The 16,594-nt window shown below is 40.6% G+C and overlaps 1 protein-coding gene and 1 long non-coding RNA gene across 2 annotated transcripts in view; both read left to right on the plus strand.

Annotated features, from left to right (window-relative positions):
* LOC145437984 (uncharacterized) overlaps positions 1-16,594 on the plus strand; it is a gene marked incomplete at its 5' end in the record, with an annotated part of 459,138 nt that overhangs the window by 210,102 nt on the left and 232,442 nt on the right. The window lies entirely within an intron of this gene.
* LOC145438129 (uncharacterized) overlaps positions 1-16,594 on the plus strand; it is a 227,461-nt gene that overhangs the window by 22,714 nt on the left and 188,153 nt on the right. The window lies entirely within an intron of this gene.

Here is a 16,594-nt window from a genome sequence, read left to right on the forward strand (position 1 = left end):
GGATGGCCAGGTCTTAAAATCTGTTTTGCACTCCTATCCAAAATACAGCGTATTTTACGCGAGCGAAAAATGCTTGCTGGCAGAAATCGTTTTTTGAGAGCTAACAAATGTTCTGGAGGCTCCAGTTTGTTGGAAGGGTGAAAACCTACGTGTTTGTTTTGAGGCTTTTGCGTGATGTGGTGGACAATCAGGTCCAAAACGATCAAGGAGAACAGGCACATTAGATCTCGCTACCTTATGATACGTTGCTACAACTTGTGGTCTGTTTTTTGTTTTTCGATTTCCCATTTTCTGTCTCGCGAGTATATAAGAGCAAATAAATTCACGATACTCTGTCTGTGTGTTCGGCTCTTTAGCTCAGTCTAACTAGAGAATTCGTAACAGCTTATTAACCTCAAAGCAGCTTTTTAGACTGCCACCAAAATTTGAGTTTTGTGGCATCTGGCGACCCGAGTCTCGCACATGAAAAGGAATTCATTTTCAATATTACAGTAGTATGCAACGATTTTGCGGACATGTAATGTACGACATACAGAACGCGCGCACCACAATTCTACGCAACGCAGCCCTCAAAACATGTCTGACGCACGCGATTTCAAATTAGGGTGATTAACTTCCTTTGCGTGTCGCATTTGTACTAGTGTCTACTCAGATTCCAAGAACGGGACTATTCCGTGCCGACAGCGGAGCATATCCATATCGAAAGGTTTGGCCATACAGCATCGGTCATTTTTGGCCAAGGTTTTGTCGCCACTTATGTTTTTGGCACCGCATTTTATCAGCGGTATGATGCCCAAAACTTTACGTCTTCATATGCCACGACGCAGAGGGGTTGGCCTCGTATTGAATTAGTCTCATATGATTGAGCTCACTCGTTGCACACCCCTAGTAGGATGGATGAAATAGGTTGTAGATGCATGGATGAAATAGGTTGTAATCGCATATATATGTCACTATAAACTTTTCATTCTCTCAGCCCACGTAATCAGATTTACCAGTAGCGCTGAGTGAGCTGTTGCATTGGAAAATGAAGGCCACGTAATTAATAATTGAACATATTTGGGCGTGCCCGTTGGTATAATTAAATTGTTACATGTTATTTTGTTACCTCTTGTCCGCTATATAGTCAAAAGTTATTGAAACGCATAAACGTATTAAACTGAAGTAAGCGCGTGATTCAAAATTGGTATTTCGTCACTGGCAAATAATTTTCTCCGGTGGATGTTATTTCTGTGGGGAGCAGTTTACGACGACATGATAATTCGGCACGAGCGATTTAAGCACCTTTGGACAATTAGACTTATTTACATCGAAGGTTACGCTCAACATACGGGCAATCCTCTTCAGCTAAGGGTTTCTCGCTGACGATCTTTTGACACACTTCTCGGAGTCCCATATTCACCGGAACTTCATATGTCTTTGTGCATCTTTGTGCCGAAACCGAAATGCTTATTTCTATTTTCTCTAATTATGCGTATTCTTCCTTGGGAAAGTCGTAGAGACATGATGTTCAATTTATGTTCATTCACCGAAATAATTTAGGGCACACTTCGAGCCAACCGATTGGGGGTTTGGGTTGCAGCAGTTTCGGTCTTGGTAAGAGGTCAAAGTTCAGTCGGCATTTTTGGGACTTTGGTATTGGAAATAATTCGCGCTTCAATCGCGCTCGATCACCATTCGACTATAATAAACAATATAATATTTGTGTGTGGTATATTCAGGGTCAAATCGAGGTTGTTATATCAACAATGGGGCACAGTCTCATACCCTGTGGTTCGAACCCTCCCGAATTCACATCGGCGATTGGCAATACGGGGAAATTAATGGTATTGGATTTTGTCTTAGTGCTTTGTGTAACTATAAGTAAGTCAACGGATAATTGGATGCATATATCTGCTCACATTGAACTTAATACTGTACCCAGTTATTAATTTTAACATGAATGTATTCCAAACAAAGCAACTCATATTTATATAACGTTCATGTGAGGTTGTGAACCACAACACGAGATAGTATCATCCTTTATGATACGATGAAGAAATATTTTGACGATTTAATTGGCGAGCTAAAATTACGCGCAATTCGTTTCATATGAATTATAATAACTCGCTACATTCATGAAAACATATGTAGCAAACATCGTCACGCAGCGCGACCAAAAATTTCGGGATTTGACATGTTTTGTTGGATGTTAATTTGTTCTGAATTCTGATTAAGGATATTTCCTACTACCACATAATCTGCGGCGAAGCCATTTTTCTTCAGCGCCCCATATCGCCCCCCTGAGCCCAGCGCCCCCTGAGCGTTTCCGCCCCCTTCAAAATCGCCAGCGCCCCTTGGGGGGCGCTGGAGGCAAGGTTAAGAACCATTGGTCTAAAGGGAGATAGACATGCAATGTCATTTGTTATTAAAGAAGCTGAAGGGAAATTCGAAACCTTATAAGACTGTTATTTCTGTATGGGTGACATTCCAAGGTTCAGAATAACTAAAAAATGACTTGACATTGCATATCCTTCTGTGCCATCCACTCCTAAGCACCTGTTCCGTATTGCAGTAAGTTTTCACTGTCAAAACTATAATGCAACAAATGCTGCAGAATACTGGGCAGGGCCTAAAGATACAGAAAATGACTCCTATGACGACTTCAACATCTCCCATATAGATATAAATCCAAAACCCCACATTCGTAATCAACACGAACTTGATGATTTAGTCGGGAATAACTAACTTAAATGCAAAAATTCTGACTCCAAGGTTGAAACTAGGGAACGACGCCCTTCGTCGAGGAAAGGGCATGGTCGATTCTCACGGTATTCCGTAATACCAGCACATTCCTCAGTTTATAGACCCAAATCATGCAAACAAAATCACGTCGGAAAATTTTTGAAGTGTTTCCATCCTTTTATAATCCATGGTAGCCACTATTTGTGCATATTCCTTAGTTTTGTTAGTGGATTTGTACGTCCAATAGGTCCAATGCGTATCATTACAGGGCCATTTTGAGTAGTTCTCAAAGACTAGGGCCGTTGTCTTTTGTTGTATAATTTATGCCAACATGGTGCAAAGTAATTCATGATTTCTTAAAAACACTCTTAGTGGCTAGCTAGTTGAAATGAGATGTTTTGATTTAAAAGACTCTCCCAGAAGTCTTACCGCAATGTGATTCCTGCGCGCAATGTGATTCCTGCCCAATGCTATGAATATCAAAGCGGAGATTCTCTCTAGTACGGGTAAACAGCAGGAGTAAATGGTAGCCTGCCGCTTCAATCAGTACTCAAAAAGTAGCTCTTAGTTGCAAAAAGGTTGGTCACCCCTGATATACACAATACGAACAGTCCAAATCCGACAACGCCCAACACATTAAGCAAAAGACAACTGATCACGTACTATGAAAACTACATCCTTTGATTGTTCGTACTCAACGCGAATCAATTAAGTAATAATTGGAGACTAGATATAAGAAATAGCACATTCTCCCCCCGTAAAATGTTTCTGATACAAGTGTGTGATATTTTGTCAATAACAGGATACTGCGCCATATCGATCTACTGCCTTCCGCGAACGCGTTAAACGACGACGCGGTGGTCTTTCAGGCTCACTCTTTCGTTGTGGATTTTCGCTATTTTCATCGGCGGTGCTGGTGGTAATGGCGTCATCACGAACCGCGGCGTCTTCGATAGGAGTTGTCCACCTGAACAATCTTTGCTTGGGTCGTAATTGTTTCGAAGCGACACTCCGTTGTTAATGAGTGCCGATATAGCAGGCGTCGAATCCTGTCAGCTGCACTAAAATCTGCAACCGTGGACTAGGCAAACCTTATGCGTATCAGTCTTCTATTCTATTTAATCCAACCAAATGACCCCAGTCCAAGAGTAATGTAGACTTGAGATTCCGTTGTTAGAAATACAAAAATGCTAATGCAAGCGAGATTCGCAATAGTGCTTGCTCGTCCGTTGCTCGATGGAAAGGAGGAGGATGCAGCAGCAACAAGGAAAATATATAGGCAAGCGAATAGGAAATTGGAACAGTAATCAAATAATCAGGATTAAAATCAGACAATTAGAATGATAGAACAGTAATCAAATAATCAGGATTAAATGAGACAATGAGAATGATAAAACGAACTCGAAATAAGGACAGTTGAATTGAAAACTGATTCCTATAATAACATCAAATAGAGAACAACAAATAACATGCGCAATCGCAAACTGTAATTACTTAATGAATGACATTCACATCCATGGTCAAACCACTAGACGCGCGCAATTCCAGTCCTTCTTTCATCACTAAGGTATATGTTAACTGCTATCCTATCAATGGACGGTCTTACATTGTTGTTATCGCGTCCCTGCTGCGGTGAATACGTCTAATTCACCAAAATCACCGCAAAAATAGTCAACCATGAATTTAGTCAAGACGGCAACAGTCTTTTCGTAGATTAGCAGCCTTTTTCAACTTCTAAATGGCCTCTATACAGACTGTAAATGGCCCCATTTTAAAGTACCGGAATAGTTTTTAATTTTTCTCTTATCTGGCTTAGTTGGTTAATGCAAGGAAAACTACAATGCGAGTCTCGGCAGTAGCACTATTAGCGCGGTTTATTAACAATCAAATCAATACACCACGAGACTGCAGATAGGCATGTATCAAAACGACTGAGCAGAGAATCGCTACTGAGTGGAAAAATTGGCCTCGGCTCTTAGACTAGTCTTCGAAATTTATATAGCCGCAGTCCTATCATTGGTAGAATATTTTTTAGATGAGTCCACCGCAGTTTGCAGTCCGCAGGCCTTTCACCCAGCCTTTTTACTTGAAAATTAAGAGGCCAAAAGTCTACTTTCAAACCCTTACCAGCTATGCACTTAACTGGTCAGAAAATTCCACATTGCCATATTGCTCCCTGACTCCGGCCCTCTGCAAACACACAGAGGCAGAATGTTTGTAAAAATAGTTTATTGCAGTCATATATGACGAAAAAAGACATATACTGCATGACGAGTTGCACATTGAACTCCATAACTATAGTGCACATAACGGAAAAATGATATCAACAAAATATGTTGTGTAGAACTTTGCTAGTATAAACATCGAACTTCAAATGGTATGGTGCATATTAGGGTTGTAATTAAGCCGTTTCCATGTGCGGCCACTACTTGGCTTAGCCCGCATTGGCTGAGAATGATGGTCGCGTTTCCATGTACAGTAGGGGTGTTCAAAAATAACTTTTTGTTCTGGATTCCAGCCGTTCAGTAATTAAATTGTCAGGTTACCCTAAAAAACGCTGCACACCAAATTTGGTTCAATTCTAACAAGTGTAGGGCTCCGCAGACCCAATTAAATCTTTTAATTTAAACAGGAAAATTTTACAAAAAATTCTAATTTTTCTGTCAACTCCATGAAATTGTTGAGCTGTCTTCAGAGACCATGCAAAACAAATATGACTCAATTCCAACTAGTAGAAGCGGAGTTATTGGAGTATTTCGTTGATAATCCTCGGATTATCCACCAATCAAGGATAATCCGAGAAATTTCAACGAAAAACTCCAATAACTCCGCTTCTACTAGTTGGAATTGAGTCAAATTTGCGGACAGTAGATGGCGAGTGAACCAGGAGCGATCCTCGTATACGGTACAAATGAGCGTGAATTTGGATGGGAGTAAAACGCATTGGATGATTAAATTTGGATTTACGCTTATCCGTACCCGGATTTTTCGGTTTTACATGCTACTCGCGAAATAATTCCGATACGATGATGTCAGTCAGGGTTTTTCAGTGTTTAAAATACTCGTGTGGATTAATTACATATAAGTAATCCGTTTCTTTTGACTCGTGACTCTTGCACCGACGTGGTTCATGTATCGAGAACACGTTACGGCCTGTCACATTTTCAGTAGAATTCAACGGTGATCCATCGTTTGATTGACAATTCCGCAGAACATTGGCGTTTATTCAACTCCAACTTCGTGATGGGGTTACTAATAATAGGACGAGTCAGATTTGGATATGTGTTTTCGATGCGCCGCCCAAATTCGATACCTTTCATACGAAGTACGTATTTGCATTGCGGAAACCATTGAATTCGGAAACCATTTAGCATGTTCCGTCCAAACCTCGTCTGCCCGGTCCCACCGAAGTCCGCCATTACAGTAAAAACATTTAATCTTGTCCTAATCAATGTAATAAAACCCAGCATTCGCTAATTGCTCAACGCTAGCATTGATTTTAGCGGGATCCCAATCTTCGTCGAACGTTGCTATTCTTCGTGAGAAAGACGACATTGTAGGATTCACGGGGACAGGACAGGGGAATAGTTCAGCAATATAGTGTTTTTCATCCTCGGAGGACTAATCTGGTTATTGCATTTTTATAGTGAGCTGTTGTATCTTCTCGTGAAGCAAGTCATCTAAATTATCGCGGTCGGGCTTAGCTAGTGCAATGTTTACTGAATAGCTACCACGTGCGAAAGTACATTTTGAAAAAATGTGTAAAGTGTATTTCCGATACGTCGTCTATGGGTTTCCAATTGCGAAGAACAACGAAGCAGCTGAAGCACTGCGTTCTGTCTAGGTGGCCGAGATGGAAAAACCTTTGTTTCGCCAGTTCGCCAACTGCATGTGGTATTGGATAGCTAGGCCATTTCTAGAAGGTTTCGTGTCGCTTCGATTCCCTTGTTAAGTCGAAGTTCTTAGTCAAACAACCGTGTTCTTAGTCAATGATATTCGCAAGTTTTATGTCGCTGTTAATTTACCGTCAAATTGCCTTTGACCAAATGGAAAGCGTGACGTAGAACAATTTCACTGAGCGGTGAGATTTGCTTGTGTTAACACCAAACAAGACATTAAGCTTCATCACTTGAAATGGCCTCGTAAATTTAGCTCCGAGTCACGAGTCAATTCACATTTCTGAAACGTCGAGTCAAGTCAAGTCATACGAAAAAAGTGACACGAGTCAAGTCATGACTCGAGTCATCCCAACACTGCATCCTGCAACAATACAATGTTACAAATAACTGAAAATACTATTGTCATGTACACCGAAATAGATCAGGCAAAACAAAATAGTCGTCATTCCGATACTATTTGAAGAAAGTCAGTCAACTCCCGACCCCCCCCCCCCTATACCACATGCACTCACTTCGAAACACCAAGATGCCTCGCAAGCTATAAATAAGTATTTGCTGTTTAGTTCTACCCACTGCCCCTGTCGCTCACAATACTTGTCGGGTATTTACAACACAATACAGTGCGCAATTACGTACAAGAAGAGTCGCCTGTGATAACTGCCCGACAGCCCGAGTATCTCTTATCAGTCACACACGGATGATCTCATTTTTTAGAGTGAATCGTTTCAACTAAATTAGTATTTAACAGATATGGGCATAGGATTTGACAAAGCGGGATTTGTGAAATTTTGTCAGATTTGGATTTGACTAGGATTAGAAATTTTTTTCTGAACGGATTATGATTTGGATAGGGTTTGCCGATTTTCTGTGAGATCGATATGTCATGTGGCGAATGGCTACAAACTTTATTCAGAACAGTTATTAATGTACTTATGGTACACTCGGTGCCGATGAACATGAGAGAAGTGGCCCTATATTAAGTTATCCTAAATCAGGGGTCGCCAACTCAAAACGGGTCGCGGGCCACAGTTCAAAATTCGTAGAGGCCGCGGGCCGCATCACTGCAATATCGAGATAAAAATAGACAACGCAGTTTAGCGACCACGTTTTAATGACTTTACGTCAGTACAACGCTGTACTCTCTAACATGGGCGACGGACCACAAAAGAAATTATTTTTATTGAAGAAATACAAATACAACAAAAATATCATGGTCATCGCTATCATTATATATTAAAATATGAGATGCGCAAGGTTACTGACGACACTTTTCATCAAATAAAGCAGGGGTCGCCAACCGTTTTGCTTTTAACGGCCGCATTCTGATGCATATAGTCGTAACGAACTAACTGGAGGCCAAATACCCACGTTAAACTGTCCATGTCCTATTTTCCATTGTCAGTGAACTCCGGAATAATCCATTTACTCATATCGGCTTACTATTCGCACGGAAATCGTGAGTAGTAATGTTTTAAATATAGTCACAGAGATTCGTTTTCGAGTAGCGCCAAGGCGCGAAAATTCTTTCATATTCATGAGTGAATTTCGTCATTAATATATTAGAGAAGTTTCACTAATTACTATCAAATATTTATCCATTCCCAGCCCATGTGATCAGATTCACCGGTAGAGTTGAAAACTTGGGAAAGTTATTAATGCTGTGCTGCATCTATGGGTCGACGAATGGTTATTATATTCCCTTTGTTGCATGCTGTTATTTCTTGGACTCCCCTCGGGATTGTCGGTATAGAAGCAAGATATTGGATTCGCCTAAACGTAAGCGTACCAGGAACAAAGTTTCTTCGTGACGAGGAGAACGCGATCAGAAATTGGGATGATTTGTTTATGGGGCTCATCATTTTCCTCTGCTGTTCGCATCTCTACTGTGGGGATCAGATTACAAAGGACACCACTATAATAAAATCGAAAACGAACTAGCATTGAACCACGCGTAGCGAGAAGAAAATTTCTAGAATAATTCAAACCTCTGATTAATTAGGGAGGTAATTTGTAAATTCAATTTGCATATTGAAGTGCGCCAATACACCCTAATCGAGTAAAGTGTCGACGGCCGCATGATGTCCGTCCTACTGCCGTAGATAGGCAAGTTCCAGACTAAAGAATCGATATCGGGGTTAGCTATAGACAAGGTACTTTCTGGAAAACTATCTCCTCGTAAAGCTTGGTCTTTTGGAGAACCCGAAGTCGTTTTCTAAGCGTCTTGATCTTGGCAGGGGTGGGCCATTCCATTGCACGTCAAGACAATATGCCAAACGCCCATTCATATCAGGAAATTCTTCCTCTATGGAATCATATTACCATCGCCAAAGCCGTATCAGCTAGTGACGAATAGTGATATTAGGCACAGGAGAATAGCATACTTTGAACAACAACAATATGCTTAAACTGAAATCATTTTTTGCATTTCAAAATGCTTTAATAGATTTCTTCCTAAATTTCAAATCAGGTCGCGAGCCGCAAAATCAATCAATCAGTCAGGTTTAATAATATTTTAATCGTTTCAAAACATCACAAGACTGCGATACAATGAAAAGATAGGAAAGTGTCGAAACAACTTGAAGTAGCCTTGATCCGAAATTTATCAACGAAAAATTCAAATACCTCCGCTTCAACTAGTTGGAATTGACTCAAATTTGTTTTGCATAGTCTTTGAAGACAGCTCAACAATTTCATGGGGTTGACAAAAAAATTTGTATTTTCTTATTTTCCCTAATAAATAAAAAAATTTAATTGTATCTGCGGAGTCTTACACTAGTTGGAATTGAACCAAATTTGGTGTGCAGCGTTTTTTAGGGTGACCTGACAAGTTAACCAGTGAATGGATGGAATCCGGGAAAAATTATTTTTGAACAGCCCAAATGTAGGCCCAAGTTCCACAATGCATCTCGTACCCGCTAATGTTATGCTTCGTATCGCTAAAGGGTCCACGTACTCCTGGTTAAGGTCCCTTGGAATGAAAATGTTCAATCATCGAATAATCCATCGGTGTAACAGGTGTGAAGCGTACCGCCACCGGCGATAATAACATGGATTAAAAGCGGAGATTATAAAGTTCGATGATCGATAAAGTCGATTATCGCGTTCCCCAGGATTTAACAACCCAGGATTAAGAAAACCGTTTAATCGTAGCGCATAAACTTAGAAATTAATCTCATGATTTAGCAAACTTGATCAAACTACAGATAACTAGTTATCTACAAACAGACTGTACAGCAGTGGTCGGGAACCTATGGCTCGCGAACCATGTATGGCTCTTTTGGGTATAAGATATGGCTCTTTGCCAAATAGCAATTTTTTTACTGAATCGATTAATATTGCAGCAACTTGTCAGTAAATTTTTATCACGGCCCGAATAATTATTCTTGTGACAGTATTAACATGTCTTTGAGACGTAATGACAATGCCGTCTTCAGGTTTAGGGGCTCTGGCCCCCTTTTTTCAAAAATCATCAAATTTAAGTTACTGTCGCGATGGAGATCAATATCGCTCGCGAATTCGATGTACCCGACTCGAAATCTTGCATTGCACGATACGTTGATTGATAAAAGAGAATAGCAGACATGGCGATGACCATATGACAACACAGTTTTCAAATACAAATTGTATTCCTGATCTACGGAGCGAAATGAACTCCCGTGGATGTGACATTAACAATTACAAACTCGAATTACAAACAAAGTCATAGTTAATATATTCACGTTCTTGATTGGTTAAGTTGCTCTCTATTACCGGCGAGAAAATGTCGGGTGTAGGCGTGTATAGTGCAAAGTTATAAGTTACCGCCGTATACTTTCAGAATTGAGAAGTCGATCATTAGATTTTCGGAATCAGTGCGACAGTTAAGTTCGATTAATATCAGTTATAATAAATTGTGAGCTATTTAGGATGCATAGCGTTATCAATAGCGAGGCGTGGTCCGTCTGTGCCCTATCTCTCGTTTCGCACTTTATTTTCGAACATTAAATATGCAAATTATGTGATTTTAGGAGAAAAATCCCGACGAATCCCATGTAATGAGCAGACATGAGGTAATCGCAATTAGTAATCGTAATCGATTACGGCGATTACAGAATTTTCAAGTAATCGTAATCGCAATCGATTAAATTCGAAAAAAATCCAAAGTAATCGTAATCGTAATCGACTACTTCGCATATCTAATCGATTTCTTTGTGTAATAACGATTACTTTTTATTTGTACAAGGACTATGGCATGAACTGAACCTTTGTGAACAAGGAAGCAAATCAGGTTTATTGATAGCACCAACGTCTGATTTTAAAACGCCACGGCTCATTATTACGTCAGAAGTATTGCTGGCTTTACTCATCATTGCTCATCAAGAAGTATCCACACATAGTAAACAGATATAGATGTACATGTACCGTACAGCACATGTACATTGTAGTGCGATTGTAAAAACACCCGCCCGCGCTGTATATCAGGTTTTCAATGCAGTACAGACGTCACTCCCCGCAGCAGGATAATAATCACCACTCTGCCTAATTTCACATATTAACTTATTAATTGATGTTTGGGAATGCTTAATTAACGCAGTTCCACCGTTGTTGTTTGGCGAGCCGTATGCCTATGTAGGCCTATCTGCGTACGTACACCGGAAATCGATTGAAAATTTTGTACTAGTAAAGTGAGACAATACGATTTCCACAATGAAGCATTAAAAACTAACAGCTGCATATATATATCATAACCGAGCCTTTCTTTCTCGTAACGGCAGCTTGCAGCATATCTGTCATATCTGGCAGGCAGAATTCTATGTTCACTTCAAGTTTTTCTCATATGCCTCTACTTCAAACGGGCGCCAATCGTTATTTTGCAATTCTTTACTCAACATTTGGACCTGCGTTACAGCCATCCGCTTATACACCATGTTAGTGTGGGTTGTAGCTTAGGGTTGCCATACGTCCGAAATTTCCCGGACATGTCCGGAATTTCACTGTTCGAATTAACGTCTGGGAGGAATTTCTAAAATATGCCATATGTCCAGAATTTGGAAGACTTGAAGTAAGCTCATAACTTTTTCGTAAATCAGCATAAAAACAATCTTTTTGTGGAATATTTATGCTGATGCATGGTATTTTTCTTCGCGCTGCGCGCGATTTACTATCACATTTATTGATTTTGATATGGAGACTACCACCCTCGCAAAAACTGCAATAAAATATAAATAAAACAACCTTCATCTACTGGAATAAGCCTAATTGTAATTGCAATTGTAGGAGAATGGTATATTCCTAGAAATCGTTAGGGCCGTTTAAATGCTGTATTCAAAGATAGTGGTTACAAACGCGATGAGGGGGGTCGTTTGCCTTTATTCTAGGGTTTGCTAATATGTTGAACGTAATCAGCTTCCAAAATAGCCCGTGAGAAAGTCTGGGCAAAGGTGCTGCCTTCTTTTAGTAATCAGCTCGTCAAATTTTGATCTGGCCACGGAACATTTTCAAATTGGAGAGTCGCGACCACAAAAGGTTGGAAACCACTGGATTTTTTTTTATAAAGCTCCGTGGTGCCCAACGGCTAGTTGCATAGATTACCCTATAGCAGGGGTTCTCAACTTCTCATCTATAACGGGCCGCATTTTAACAGCAAAAGACGCCGCGGGCCGCAGAACATTATGACCATGTATTTGTGATCTACTGTTAAATTTAGGCTAGTGTAGCCTATATTTACCAGCCGTATGCGGGCTTTTAGTTCATTTTTATGGATTCTAAAGCATTAATGGACAACATTTGTAACTTTGCAATTGCTGTTTTTGTGAGAATATGTATCATCATCCGGCGCAAGTATAAATTCCTTCATGGAGCGTGCATTGCATCCATTGCCAAGTCGGTCTGTACCTTAAAACCTTTCCGCCAGAGAACGGAACTCTCTGTTTCAATGCGTGAGCGAGCAAATATAAATTGTGGTAACTTTTTCGTTACAGAGGCCATTCACTTTGAGCTCTCAGTGATATGAGAAGAAGACTGGCGTTTAGGGGTCATTGATGAGCAAACCAATTAACCCTTCTCCTTTCCGTCCATAGCTCGAGCCCTGCACCAAGAGTTACAGAAGTCAGCTTTGTCAAGTCGATGTTTTACGCTGGTTCCCTCCCCACGTTTGCCTTCCCAGCATTTCTTCTGCAAATATGTCCACTCTGATAAAATGTACCCAGTAAATTAGCTATGCAATGTCTGTGAAGTCGGTGGATTCGTCCAATGCTATGCTCAAGTAGTCTACGCCGCAACGTGTTTCAGAACATGCGATAAAAAGATCAACAGACATTACTGCTACTCTTCTGGTCACGGTTTAATCAGACAACTGTAGCTTCGAAATTTTTCAGGTGTTGTTGTCCTTGCTGCTAAGTTCCGGAAACAGCAAATATTCGCACAGTATGTTAAAATTTTATTGTAATCACACCTTCTCTAGCAGATTTCTTGGGTTTAGCGATATTCCGATGCGTCTGTAACGGCGGCGTAAATTTTAACAATGCCCCGAAATATGGATCGCTGGGCTTGGCAGTTAACTAGCAGTGTTTTTTTCTAAGAGCAGGCGATATGTAACTCCGGAAAAAAAGTTTTGTGTTATCATTTTAAGCTTCTACGCTTCGCCACGACAACTGCTCTCCTTCAAATACGCCAGATCGGTTTTCCATTTATATCTGAGAAAGCAATTTCATTGTTCCACGCGGAGTTATAAACCCAGTTTTCGCCGTTTAATTTCCCCTTCCCTGTTCTTGTTTCTGTTCAAACCATTTGCGGTGAGTGAAGCGGGATTCTCTTAAACCTGAGTCCTGACGAATACCGATTCAAAACAATGACAATCTGAACTCGAGCATATATCAAGAGACCAGAACACATCAAAGAACGAGCATTCAAACAAAACATAGATAAGAGAGCTAAGTATAACTAAATTAATAAGTAACAATGTGTCAGTAGTGATTGCGTTCATAATGGAAGATGTCGCGGGCCGCAAAACAAACGTCTGCGGGCCGCATGCGGCCCGCGGGCCGCGGGTTGAGAACCCCTGCCCTATAGTGTGGGTTGAAAATCATTGTTTATTTGGGTGGGAGGGGGCTGAAAACATGTGCTTTCGGTCCTGGTTACACAACACACAGCCACATACTCTTGAGCCGGATCGTGAGTCGTGACCACCTGTGGTCTATGAGCAAAGCTTTGCTAGTGTGACGTCACAACTCAGTTTGAAATCCACTAGTGGGCGCTAAAGAGTGTCCGGAATTTGGGTTGATGAAATATGGTAACCCTAGTAGCTAGAACCAGGACCAAAACAGCAATTCGTCCCCCACTCCAAACGTTGGTTTCGACCCCCACAGGGTAGTCTATTTTCAGGTTGATGACTGAATTTCGTTACTAATATTGGTGATTACATTATATTATTATTCGTTTTTAATCCTTTCCCAGCCTCCAATGTTCAGATTTACCGGTAGCGCTAGGAGCTCGTAATTCATATTTATAACATCTGATATGCTGTTATAATTACGTTATTGAATGTGATCAAATCATGACGTCTGTTATATAGTCAAAAGATATTGTAGTCGCCCAAACATATCCGACTAAAAATTTCGTGGGAAGCACATACAAATTGCCATTCATTCATTCCTTTGAGGGTGCCCAGGTGTCATCTGCATTTTGGGGTTCAGATTTGGAGGACATGACTATCCGTGACGCCCATCCATCGCGGCTATTGACAATGAACACATACCCAAAGTTTCGGCGCAAGACTTTTTTGGTAGCACACTTCGTGGAGTCGCATGTTGGCTGAAACTGCACCTGTCGTTTGGTCTGTCGTGGCGCGGTAATGACGTGCACCGAACTCCCTATTGCATAAATTATAGGCATGCTTTTTTGCTTAACGGGAAGCTTGACAAAAAAAAATTAAGTTGAATAAATTTCTTTCAAATTGTCTAGAATTAATGTTGATTACGAATTACAGTAGGCCTACTTTTGATTCCCTTCGACCTCGCTCCAGGACCATAACTACCGCAACCCAAACCCTCCAATTGGGGGCGGGAGCTCGAAGCAGGCTCAAAATAATTTCGTGAGTATTTTTCTGAAAATATATGCAACTTTATGCAACAACGATTCAATGGTGCCGAACCTCTTCGTTATTGGGTACCATTCTCCAAGATTAATACGCATGGTTTATAGAAATTGTCATTTCGGCGTCGACCATTACCGCGCCACGACGCATCGAATCATATGAAGTTTTAGGCCATGTAAGATGCAACTCCGATAACTGTGCAAGAACGATAAGCAGCGAAAAAAAATTGACCGACTGCCCTTATGCTGACCGAAAACTTTTATATATATATACAAATATGTTCAATTGTCTATAGTAGCATATAACTGGTTGGCGCCAAATGTTCCTGTCCTGACAATCTACAAGACAAGTGCCACCCTGCAGTGAAAAATTATTTGCCAGTGAGGAAATACCAATTTGAAACCGTGTGCGACTTCAAGTTTAGTATCATCTGACATAGCAGACAGGGGTACACGAAATAACAACGGGCCCACCCGAATATGTTCAAATATTATTTACGGGCCCGATATTTTCTCAGGCAACACCTCACTTAGCGCTACCGGTAAATCTTATTGCGTGGGCAGAGAGAGGATAAAAAAGTTTATAGCAATATAAATGCAATTGCCAATAGTATTGACCGAATAAATAATGAATTATATAAAATTATAAAAAAAAATATGATCTTATGGGCAAGCCGTGTTATTTTTGGCATCGTCCTCTAAATAGATAGTTTCAGCTTCGAATTAGTCACAAAAACGCTTTATTTGGGCTAGTTTGTCAAAAGACACCACAAAATGTGCAGCATCCACGTATAATCAGTGCCAACAAACAATAAGAAGAAAAAACCTAACGATTTCATAGATTAATAATATCAAACGAAACCACAAAATGTGCAGTATCCATCGGAATCGGTGCCAATAAGCAAAAAAAAGCCCAACAAACACGCTCAACAGCTGATTGTTACAGCTGTTGAATAGACTTAAATCGATTGCACTGTAACAGTGCTTACAAACTCAGGTCAGCTAAGTTTCTCCTAAATTCATTTCTCGCCCAGCGAATCTGGGAAATATCGGCTTCAACAGTAGCCGTTGAGGGAAAGAATGTTGCCAGTCATCCACAAAAGGTTTTCAGAGCTTCAAAATCTTTGGAGGACCGAACCGGCTTCTATGCATCATGAAAAGAGATCACTTCGCTAGTGCCATCGATCTCATCGCGGAAGGAATTTTCTTCCGATCCTTTTCCAGGAGTTTCCTGTGTTGTCTCTCAACACATTCTATTTAGTAGCCCGACTATCATTTCTCCTTCAGTGTACCGATATATTTTCGGAGGACTTTTGTCGCATCAGGTGGCTTTAATATTACCTACTCGCATGGAAGAGTCCTGGGAAGGTTAGCTTGTTTAAGAACATTGACGCAACAAGACTGTCTGGCAAAACGAGACTATGCAGCTCAGAAATAGCCAGACAGTTTGTTGCGTCACAATGTTCAACTCGATCACAATGCAAAAATCGTGGTTGATTTTGGGGGTTCCAGTTCCATGAGCAGAATATAATTTATATTTCAATAATCAGTACAGCGGTTGCTTCTCATTGATACCCGTTTTATCAAATTTAGCGCTCGACAAGCCGGTCAAAAATGGTCGTAAAATTGCCTTTGGACAAATGGAAAGTATGACGTAAACCAAATGCAGTCAGCCGTTCAATCTCGCTGTGCCCACACCATTTAGGACACCATGCTTTCACCCCTAATGGGTGGGCTGGACCCAGATTAAGAAACCTGCCTTTCACAAACGCTCTTCTCGCTTGTAACGCGGTCCTGTTAACACAACACCATGAACGAAATACACTATTTGGCAGGCCGAGTTATTTTTGGCATATGCCAAAAATTGCTTATTTTTGGCATTTTCCAATTTTTATTTT

This window comes from Botryllus schlosseri, chromosome 4 (assembly GCF_051294905.1).
Source record: "Botryllus schlosseri isolate E-star chromosome 4, Bs_hap1, whole genome shotgun sequence".
Taxonomy (NCBI): domain Eukaryota; kingdom Metazoa; phylum Chordata; class Ascidiacea; order Stolidobranchia; family Styelidae; genus Botryllus; species Botryllus schlosseri.